Here is a 12,324-nt window from a genome sequence, read left to right as displayed (position 1 = left end):
CCATCTTAGCCTATAGTAGATAATAAAAAATACACATTCTTCATCTTATAAATCCATTAAAATTAAAAAGTAATAAATTTGAAAACAAACATACCACTTTCTTCCTCGTCTCATAATTGTAGTGGGTGCCATCCTTTCTCTTATGTGTCGTGACAAATAATTGGGCTCGACTTTGCAATGTCTTAGTTGATTTTTTCTGCGTCCAATATTTTAGATTAAACACATATATCGAAAGAATAAATCTTTACAACCTCCCAACACTCCACACTCCATATTTTTTTTTCTTTTATTAAATATTTATTATATGAATAATGAATAGAAAATTTTAAATAATTTAAAAAGAATAAACTCAAAAAAATTTTAAAAAAAATATTAAAAAATTAAAAAAATTTAAAAAATGTGGAGTGTGGAGTGTAGTGGAGGTTGTGTAGCAAAACTCATATCGAAAACAAAGAACTAACAAATATTTAACAGTAAATAAATACTAATTAAATAAATACCGCATCATGGGCAATCTTGCATAACTTTTTGATCCTCCGCTGTGAACAACCACCTGCTTCTTATGACACTCCTTATTTTTATTACATTTTGACTACAACATCACAAAAATTATGAGAATTATGAATAAAATAACTAGTTGGTTGACTTTCTAAATCTATAAGAGAAATGCTCGCATTTTTACCTTATATTCTGGATCGAACCAAAGATTGACCAACTCCGCTAGTTGCAATAAGTCCACCATATCGGGACTTGCCCTTGCCACAACTTGTGCTGCAGAGGTTTCTTTTTCATGAAGTAACTTTTTCTTCAATTCGTGTTTGTAGTCTTTCCATTTCTTCCCCAAGTCCTTCAGTATCCATTTTTTTAATGCATCCAATTTGTCATCAGGAACTTTAAACTTGCCCTACAATCAAAATAAATTTACACAAGTATATGTCTTGATTTCTAACAAAATTTTCAAAATATACCTATTTAATTAATAATAATGGTTTAATATAAGTTCTATACCATTATAAGACCTCACACTTCCTCCTTTATAGTTTTAGGTACCGACCTCCAATCCTTGTAAATTATTGGAACCAACTTATTAGTTCTCGCTACCAGGCCACCAAACCTTACCACCTTTGACTCTTGCTTTTTGATGGGTTGACCAAGATTATTGAGCTCCATATAAATTTGCTCCCCTTCTGGAAGATGCCAAATGTCATGAATCGAGTGCAATGGTCTTTTTACTTTACCTCCATTACTATCTACAAAAATGGATTTAGTGACATTGTTGCTATTTTGTAAATGTGCATTCATAGTAAAATAAATAAGAAGAAAAACAAAAACATACCAACAATGACAATAAAATGATCTCCAATGTCGGAAAACAAGTCGACATTTTTTGCTTCTGAATGTGGTTCTATTGGTACAGGTGTGCATGGTTGAGTCTCTCTATTGATCTTTATATGTCTGGGTAGTTGGCCTCCAATTTGTATTGATGTAAAAGGTTGGGCCCTTTATGTGAAGATAATGATGGCTGGGAAGGACAATCTACAGAAAGTGATGACTCCACCATCCTATCAATGGAAGGAGGCGGCCCATCGACAGAGGCTAATGAATGGGCCGCCCTATCAAGGGATGGGTATAATTGCTTCTCACTATGAACAGCTAGTATTGAAGTAGATTGTCTTTGCAAGTGTGGTCTGATAGTCTTTGTCTTCTTTTTTGGACCTATTGTACCTATACAAAAACAAGTTTACATATATACAAATCAATAGAAATAATAATATTTGGAGCATGATATGAGATGGAAGTAAAGTTATAAGAGATATCATGTTAAAAAGTCTAAATATATATTTCTTACTCAACACTATTGAGTAGTTTTGATCGTCATTCCATCTATGTCGTTTCGCATCCACACAACATCGTCAGTAGCAGGTTCAATACCTTTATTGTTGGAAGTATTACAACATTTGTTGACTAAATATTCATCCTCATTGTCGTTAGTCACTTCCTCTTCACCAATGTCATACACGTCTCTTGATTTTGTATTAACGACGACAATCCAATTTGGGCATCTTTCATCTGCCACATAATATACTTGAGATACTTAGGAAGATAAAACAAACGGATCATCAATTATCCGATTACTAGTGTGCACTAGATGAGAAAAATTTATAAGACTAAACCCAAACTTGTCCTCCTTGAAACCTTTACCCCTAGTAATGTCTGCCCAATCACATTTGAATAATAGATATCGAGATCCATCATAATATATAATCTCAATTATGCGTGTTAATTGGTCATACCAAGCAGGGCCATCTTCATTACATACACTAACACCACAATTATGAGTTTTCTTCCCATTTTCGTAATTCCTAGTGCGATATTTTGTGCCATTGATGACAATTTGCTTAAATTCTTTGGCAACTTGCATGGGACTTTTAGAATGCATTACGACTTTATGGCCCAATTTACTTCTTCCATTGTCATCCATTTTCATTACCTGAAATGTTGGATTATTAGAATTGAGTAAATGACGAAAACTAGTGAGACATAACAAATTATCTTATATAATATTGAATGGGGTGTAAATAGTACATAGTCTTGAAACCAATTACAAAATTGGTCTTGGTGCCTCTTCTGTAGTTCGTCATTCGATGCATGCCTCTCATCATCAATATTTCCAAGTGCATTCTACATATGTTCATGACATCACAAATTTTTGTTATAATTACACAAATATAAATGAAATATAATTTAATTCGTACGTAATAAGCATTGCAACTCACATGCGGAATGGAGTGAAATCATCAAAGTTGAAGAGAATATAGCGATGTGCTTGAGTCCACACCGTAAAATCGAGGGGAACGTCAAGAACTTTCCCTTTAGAATCATTCGGGTTTCTAGATGGTCTATTGAAAACCGTTTGACCGGATTCTAAATAACGAGAACAAAATGTCAATAATTCCTCCAGCAAATATCCTTTAGCAATGGAACCTTTTGGCGCAGCTTTGTTACGCACATGAAACTTAAGTCGGTGTAGGTACCTATAACAAAAATCATGAGATGACTTTTACTATTTTTTTAAAAATATCTTTTTACTTTTAATAGATTTATGTGTTTTTAATTCAATAACTATAGCATACCTTTCAACCGGATACATCCATCGATAATGCACGGGTCCTCCAAGTTTACATTCTGCAACTAAATGTATAATCAAGTGCACCATAACCGTGAAAAATGATGGCGGCAATATCATTTCTAATTGGCACAATATGTAGGGTATTCTAGATTCCAATCGGTCCAAATCTTCAAGCCGCATCGTTTTCAAACAAATTCCCCTGAAGAATCCAAATAGCTCAATTAATGGTTCTATTACTTTCTTAGGTAATGACCCATGTAATGCAATTGGCAGGAGCTATTGCATTAATATATGCTATCATGACTCTTCATGCCCACTATAGTACGGTGTTGAAGCTTGACACAACATGAAACATTTGAAGAATAACCATTTGGAACTTTTACATTTTTTATAACTTTCAACAAGTCTTCTTTCTCTTTATTACTCATTGTGAAAATAGTTGGAGGCAAATATGTCTTGTTTGCAGCTGTGATAACCGGATGAAATTGTGGTCTCAAACCCATCTCTTGTAAGTCAAGGCGTGCCTGTATGCCATCTTTTGATTTCGTATCAATATTTAACAGTGTGCCAACAATATTATCCACCACATTATTTTCAATGTGCACCACATTATTTTCAATGTGCATCACATCAAGATTATGAAGTAATAAATTATCTTTCCAGTAAGGCACGCAAAAGAAAATACTACGTTTCTTCCATGAGTGTTCCTTAACAGTAGTGGACCCCACAACTCTATTTCTTTTATGATTTGTTCTAGCATTGCATCTTTCATCATCTAATTGTTCCAAAATTTCATCAGGTGTTGGCATAGTAGGTAAAGGATCAATTTTTCGTGTACCATCAAATGTTCTTGCCATTATTCTCCACCTATGATTTCTTGGCAAGAATCGTCTATGCCCCATATAGAATTTTTTTTTTCCATGTTTTAGCCATCTAGATCGTGTATTACCCTTACAACAAGGACATGCTAAACGACCTTTCGTACTCCATCCAGACAAATCACCATATGCAGGAAAATCATTTATCGTCCACATTAAAGCTGCACGCATTGTAAACATCTCTCTAGAGCAAACATCATAGGTTGGTGCTCCAACCTCCCATAATTCCTTTAATTATGATATTAGAGGCTCTAAGTATACATCTATATTCATTGAAGGTGATGATGGTTCCTATATAATCAACGATAGCATGAAAGTTGATCGTTTCATGAACATCCAAGGAGGTAAATTGTAAGGTACCAACATAACCGGCCAAGTACTATGGGAAATGCTTATGTTACTAAAAGGGTTAAAGCCATCTATAGATAAACCAAGCCTAACATTGCGGGGGTTAGAGGCAAACTCATCATGTTGTGAATCAAACGTCTTCCAAGCCAAACCATCTGCTAGATGCCTTAGTACCCCATCATTTGTGTAGCCTATAGCATGCCATTTCATTTGTGAAGAAGTATTCGATGACATAAAAAGCCTTTGCAACCTTGGTTTTAATGGAAACCACCATAATATGTTTGCTGTCTTTTACCTTTTTTAGACCTTTCATCCATAGACTCTTTTTGCTTCCACTTTGACGCTCCACATACCACGCATGTTTCCAAATTCTCATTGTCCTTCCAAAATAAAATACAACCATTGGGACATACTAAGATCTTCTCGTAGCCAAGCCCTAACTCATTCATGTACTTCTTCGCCTCGTATGTATTTTTAGGCAATGATGCTCCTGGTGAGAGCAACTCATTCACAAATTCAAGTAGTTCTGTAAATATGCTATTACTCAATTCACCCAAACACTTCATATTCCAGATATGTACGATAGTACTAAACTTAGTATATTTTGTGCACCCTTCATATAATGGCTCATCAACATCTTTCAACATATTGTAAAATTTATTAACTCTCTCGCTTGAATCTTGTCTATTTTCATATTGCATTCCAGCTTCTCTAGCTTTCACACCTATTTCAGGCCCAGTACCTTCGACTATTTCAGGATCAAACATTGGAAAAATATCTTGTAACATGGTTGTCATCCCACTAGAGCCTTTATTTATTTGCTCATTATTGTTTTGGGCATCAATAGCATGGTAAGATGCCTCCCCTTTTCTCTCCCCATGAGCATGCCTAATGGTGTAACCTTGAGAAATTCCATAGCTAATCAAATGATCAAATACCATGTTGGGCATGAATATCATACGCAATCCACATTTCTACATAGGCAACAAATCGACAAATCTGTAAGACAATTCTCACATGCAAACTTCAAAAACTTATTGACACCATCAACATACTCTTTTGTATGTCGAGGTTTTTTATCCAACTTTTGTCCATAGCCTAACTATATTTGAAATATGAAGATAGAACTAAATGAGAATACAAGATCATCGATAACAAACATATATAGTATGGAAAATAATATTGAATGAGAACTGAACGAGAATGCAAAATCATAAATATTATTTAAATTCTAAATTTGTGTTGATAATTGATATTTTTATTTTATCTCATAATGATATATTATAATTGATGTTGATGTAAAAGTTTGTTGGCTAGGATTAGATGATTAGGACCTATTTGAATTATTGGATGATTGTAATTTGTCTTTATCTTTATCTATGATTATTTAAATTCAAAGATAAATAGATTAATAGATAAAGATTTGTCTTTATCTTTATCTATGAATATTTGAATTCTAAGATAAGTGGTTAAATAGATAAAGGTTCAAAAGACTTTTGATCAAGATTGAAAGTTCGAAAAGATAGGAGATATCAAGTGATTTGGATAGAAGATTAGAAAGAAGATATCAAGCAGAAAGAATTCGAACTATCAAGAAGTTATCCAAAACAAAAGCTGAACAGAAATTAATTACTGCAGAGAAGAGTTATAGCGACATGGCAGCAATCCGTCAAGAGACGTCTTCGCGATAGATTCTATCCGTCAGTAGAATCCTACTAAAACTGGAACGCTTTCCAGATTGTTTATTTAAAGGATCCTACTGGTTAGGATCCATAGATATTCAGATCTACATATTTTTAGAGCATTTTCTAGTGCATTGTTTGGTGAAAAAATTTCTTAGTGAATTTTCATATTTGTGATCTCTCTTTGAGTGTGATTGTGCTTCGTGCATAGAGGATCATGCGATTGGATTTCAGCCCCTAGAGTTTTAGGAGGAAAGACAATATTTGAAGATCGCCAGATGTTCTAGTTGCTATTGCGGTAGAAGACAAACATGTCGTTTGTCTGGAGAAGTAAGAGAGTCAAGTTGCAAAGGTTTTGTAATTGATGAGTACTTGTAATTGATTTTCAAATAATAAGATTGACTTTCCTGGGTTTGGCTGCCCCATAGGATTTTATCTTTAAAGAGTTCTTTAAAGGGTTTCCCTTCGATACCAATCTTAGTGTTATGCAATTTATTTATTTTATGTTATTATTAAATTATTAAATTAATTGCATGCTTGAATACTAATCAATTTGTTGAGTGAATTGGTAGATATTTCCGCTACATTACAGGGGTACTTGGGTAATTTCGATTGATATATTATCTAAACTCTAAATTTGTCTCGAATAATAATTGGGTTTTTTAATCATAAATTATGTTTTAAAAGGGTGCAAAAAGCAGAAAAGCCAAAGAGTACTCCTACAGATTAGTAAAATTATTAAAGATTAAAAAAAAATTAGCAAAACAAGAATAACCATTAACAAAATTATAATAGGGTTTTTTATATCATTGAAATGCTGCAAAAATGATATGGAGCCGTAAGGACTGGAAGTTTTTTAAGTTCGGTGCATATCAATATATAGCTGGTTTTGCATTGGATTTTCTTAGTGTAAATAAAGTTAACATCTTCAGTTTAAAGTGTTAAGACTATCTACATGTATGATTGTATTGCATGGCATACCTGAGTACAATGCAAACTTCCAAAACAGAGGATTTCGATCAATCGGTGGAGGCGGCATCGTGGCTCTTGGTTGGCTCTCAGTTGGCTCTCGGTTTGCACTGCTATGCTTCAGAAGAGAAGGCAATGGCTCTCGGTTTGCACAACTGTCACCATAACACTGATAACTATTATGTTTGTTTAAGAGTTTATGTGCATATCAATATATAACTGGTTTTGCATTGGAGTTTCTTAGTGTAAATTAAGTTAACATCTTCAGTTTAAAGTGTTAAGAGAATATACATCTATCATTGTATTGCATGGCATACCTGAAACCTCGCAAACTTCCAAAACAGAGGATTTCGATCGATCGCTGGAGGCGGCGTGGGCCGTGGCTCTCGGTTTGCACTGCTATGGAGTGCTCTGTTTTGACATTCCAAAACAGAGGATTTCGATCACTCGGTGGAGGCCGTGACAAAGGAACGTGGTGGTCGTAGTCACCGCATGTGTGGAGGCCGTGAGATTTAATGGTTAACACGTCTGAGTGGGTTTTAAGGGAGGAAGGCTGGTGTGGAGGAGGAGAAGTGATGATTAGGGGTGACGTGTGGAGGCGTTGGAGTGGGAACGTAATGCACGATCTGTGAGTGGTGACGGAGAAAGATCATACGGCAACCCTAGCTATGTTGATGGGGAACTTTAAACGACAACCCTAACACGCAATGACGAAATTAGAGAGATATTAAGATTTTTTATAAGTATATATTAGCATGCAACAATATTCTTCTCTGTTATTAAAGAACAATGTTTCCAACTTGGATAAAAATCCACCCAAACGTGCCCAAGCCAAATTCAAACGAAGTCAACCTTTTTTATCTAACAAGATAGGCTCAGGAAGATCTCATTGAAATACTTGTAGAAAAGAAAAATAAAAGAAACAGGAATTCAAAGGTATGTACATAGAAAGTTTAGAAAATAAATACATAAATGCATTCGAAGAAAAAATTGGAAATAATTAAACCAATTACCACAAAGTTTGTTCATGGTTGCAACCCACAATTTTTTTTTTTCATTTATTTATTTATTTGTAGCAATGGGAAGGGACATTCTAGATTTGTAATGGAAGAGTTCTATCTTTAGCATCTTAAAAAATTTAACTTAATATTTATATCCAAAACAACACTGATGAGAGTCTCTAGATGACAAGCTGCTAAAATTCTAATATTCTTTTTCTTTAAATTTGAAAAAAGATTTAGACCACAGCAATATTGAAGCCTAAAACTGATAAAAATATATTATTTAATAATTAATGCTATTAATGCAACATGAAAAAAAGAATAATGAAAAATATAAGTGTTGCTGGAAAGGAAGGCTACTGAGGAAGAAATAATAATAATAAAAAAAAAAAAGAAAAAAAAAGAAGAAGATTATAATTTGGTAGAAGCCAAAGCTGAGGGAAGACAGAGAGAGTGTTTGCAAGGAAGAAAATAGAAGTAACACTTGGTAGCCTCACGCCAACCTACAATGCCACTTTGCCAGGCCTAGAGGCTTAATTCAAAATTTAAGTATCTAGCTTCTTTATTTTCTATAAATAGAGCTTAGTGAGCTTTATTTTAAGGGTTTATGTCATGATAAAAGACTGGCTTAATTTAGTTTTAGACAAATAAATGGTTCTAGTAAATTTGAGTGAATTAATTACATTTCATGCATTATAACTCGAAGCTAAAGTTATATTAAGGTTTAATGGTCAAGTTGTATATAACCGTGTTATTTCAAGCTCTGTTTCAGCATTAGTCTAACTACATTAATCTATTATTTAAAACTAGGAGTTAAAGAGTTTGTTTATATTTGCTGTTGAAGATCTTAAGCAATTTCTTGATCATTCGATCTACAAGCATTAGCCTTGTACTCTGGTTAGGCTGCCACAATTTAATTGGTAATATAGTACCGTGTTGAAAAGTTTGTGTTGATAGTATATATGTTTATATATATCACTAATAGTATTAGTATTACTATATCACTATAACTAATAGTATCATAAGTGATGTAGTATTAGTATAACTAATACTATAGTGATTTATATAATAATTTATATATGGATTTAAAGTATATTACTAATAGTAATAGAATGTTAGTATAAGATCATAAAGTGTAAATTGTAATTAATATACATTATATACCAATAATTGTATTCATCAATTAAACTGGAAAAACAAAGTTACATAGCTACATATCCAAAGCCAATGCAAAAGAAAGCAGAAAAATAGACTACGCCATTTCAAACTCAACAATTAGAGCAGTAGGATTAGAAACCGTGCATATTTAGCCAAGCCATCTGCAGCTCCATTTGACAATCTATTAGCATGCTGTACTGAGACCTTAGGAAGAAGTTTCATTATATCCTTGATCGCATGTATCAGGTTGCCCTGCATTGACATAGGTTCCTCCATACTTTGAATTGCTTGAATACTTAGAAGAGAATCAGATTCTACAATTAACTCTGGTATTCCCATTGGAACGCATAGCCGTAGACCCCTCAATATGGCAAGTAATTCGATTTCAATAGATCTTGTATAGCACTCTATATTGAGAATTTATTAAGGCATAACATTTTATTAATATATATTTTATTTAAAGCTTATGATCAAATAAATATTCATGTTTAAATTATAATAACATATATATTATATTAAGATAAAATTATAATAACATTATCTTATACATAATATATATAATAAAATATTATTATATATGTATATTATATAATATTGGAAAAGAGATCGATACTCTTAGAGGAGACCATGCGAATGGTTGAATTGATAGTATGAAGCCCCACTACCTAATGAAAACTTAAGTTGGCGCCTCCCCTCAAATTTTCACGAAATTTAAACTTCCCTTTCACGGCTTGCAATCAGTGTTTTAAATTTCGTACCATACTGGCCGGTACGGCTGAAATTTTTCGTTTCGACCGTCCGGCCGATACATGTACTATACCTGTTCCGTACCGGCCGGTACCGGTCGTACCGGCTTATATTTCGGCCTATGTGGTTTTTTTTCATTTTTTCAAACTACAAGCTTATTTTTTAACCCGCAATTTAGACTAGACTATTTATAATTTATATATATATGTATTTATATATAATTTATTTATATATAGACTATTATTTTAGAATATAATTTTTATATATATTTATATATATAATTTATTTATTGATCGATTATTCCGAAATGGTACCAGTACTAAAATATTTCGTTTCAGTTCCTTGACCGGTACGGCGTCCGGTACGGTATTCAAAACGTTGCTTGCAACCCTACAAATTATAGTATTTCTTCCTCTTATTCCCTCGTTTATCAGCCAACAAGTTTACACATGTGAGACGCCGATTAGATCGAACCAACAACCACGTCCTGCATATAATACCAAACCCGCAGTTGTTCTCCAAACCTCTGTTTTAAGCAAGACGAACAGAGCATTGTTCTCCAAACCGAGGGCCATATCTTGCTGTAGTTGGGCCACGAAACCACCGCAAGCAGCAACAGAAGACACCGAAAAACAAGCCTCCACCGCCCAGTTGATGTTTAGCACCACTGTCTGCAACTCCCACGCCGTTTTATGCGTAAACCCCCCTCAGATCATGCTTTCTCTCTCCATTATCTCTCTCTTTCTCATCACATTAATAATATTTCTCCCTTCCACAGTACAGTATTGCCGCATCCCAGCAACCTTGCACCGCCGCTTCGTAGTTGCTCTCATGCATGGAGAGTCTCCGTCGCACATGAGCCCCTGTTTGGTTCTTCTCTCATGGACTTAACTTTTCTCTCATTTTTCATCTGTCCATGCTCTTCATCAAACTTTGCTTCTTCATGTTCATGCATGTTTGTTGATGTAGTTTGTTGAACTTTCTGGGGGATTGCACGCATTAGAGGATCAAAAATCCTGATCTCAAGTTTATTGCTTATTTCAAGCTATGAAGTACTGCTTCAATAATATTCATATTTCTTCTTATATTATTTTATATAACTTGCACCCCATACGGCATAAACGTTGACCTGAGGAAATGCAGAAAGTCATGGGGATTAACATTTCCCTCTGTCCCTCTGATCATTATTTTTTTGTGTTTAGAGCGTATCATGTCTTACAATATTTTCGACAAAAAGAACGGGATTGGTTGGATCTAATTAACATAGTGAATTAATTATAGCAAATATATGTATGTTTGGAAAAGGGAAATAAAAAGACCATTGCTTCTTATTTTGTTAACTTTTTTTCCACTTTCTGTCTATTATCTGACAATTTCCAATGTCTCTCGCTCATGCATAGGGAAGTTATGGTAGTAGAAGCACTTCTGCAATATTGTTTGTGAATGGAAGAGATGAAGTAGACTTTTACAAGTGGCATATGGGGAATGAACTCATGTGGAAAGCCGTGCAAATTCTGTTTGGCTAATCTCATATATATATATATGTAACAGAGTTTCAAAATGATTTGTGAGTTGAAGTGCTCGGGGTTTCATCACATGTATTGATTTTATATATAGTTGTTATTAAATGACTTTCATGTGATTTGATTTGTAATTTTTTTTTTTATTATATGAATGATGATCCATTACATCTTATTTATTATTAATTTATATATTATATATTTTTATTGTGGTATATCATATTCTTGGTGCGTTTTAATGCAATGCGTTGACAACGAACTAGTGGCGGTATTTACATTACGCCATTAATATATGGATTGCGGTGGCAATGTACTCGTGGCGACGTTTAGATAAACGTCATTAATTTATTCAATGTGTTGAGGGAAAAATTAGTTGATTGATATATTCTTGTGAAAACCTATGTAAAATTGAGTTGTAACAAGTGTTGAAGTAGTGTAATATGAAAAAGATTGAAGTGTGCTCAACATGGCTCAACTGGCGCTCGAATGGCGCTCGAGCAGGACCTTCCAGAGAGGTTCGCTCGACGTGCGCTCAACTCAGCGCTCGAGCGGAACCCATACATAGTGGTTCGCTTGATGTACGCTCGACGCAGCGCTCGAGCGGAACCATATAGAGAGGTTCGCTCAAGGTGCGCTCGACGTGGCGCTCGAGTAGAACCCATACAGAGTGGTTCGCTCAAGCTGCGCTCGACATGGAGCTCGAGCAGAACCCATCCAGAGTGGTTCGCTCAAGGTGCGCTCGACGTGGCGCTCGAGTAGAACCCATCCAGAGAGGTTCGCTCGATGTGCGCTCAAAGTCTCGCTCAAGCGGTTTCAGAAGACAACGTGCGCTCGACCTTCGCTCGACACCTCGCTCGAGCTAATGTTCAAGACAACCTAAAATTCATGATT

Source organism: Juglans microcarpa x Juglans regia, chromosome 3D, assembly GCF_004785595.1.
Source record: "Juglans microcarpa x Juglans regia isolate MS1-56 chromosome 3D, Jm3101_v1.0, whole genome shotgun sequence".
NCBI lineage: Eukaryota > Viridiplantae > Streptophyta > Magnoliopsida > Fagales > Juglandaceae > Juglans > Juglans microcarpa x Juglans regia.
This window is presented reverse-complemented; position numbering follows the sequence as displayed.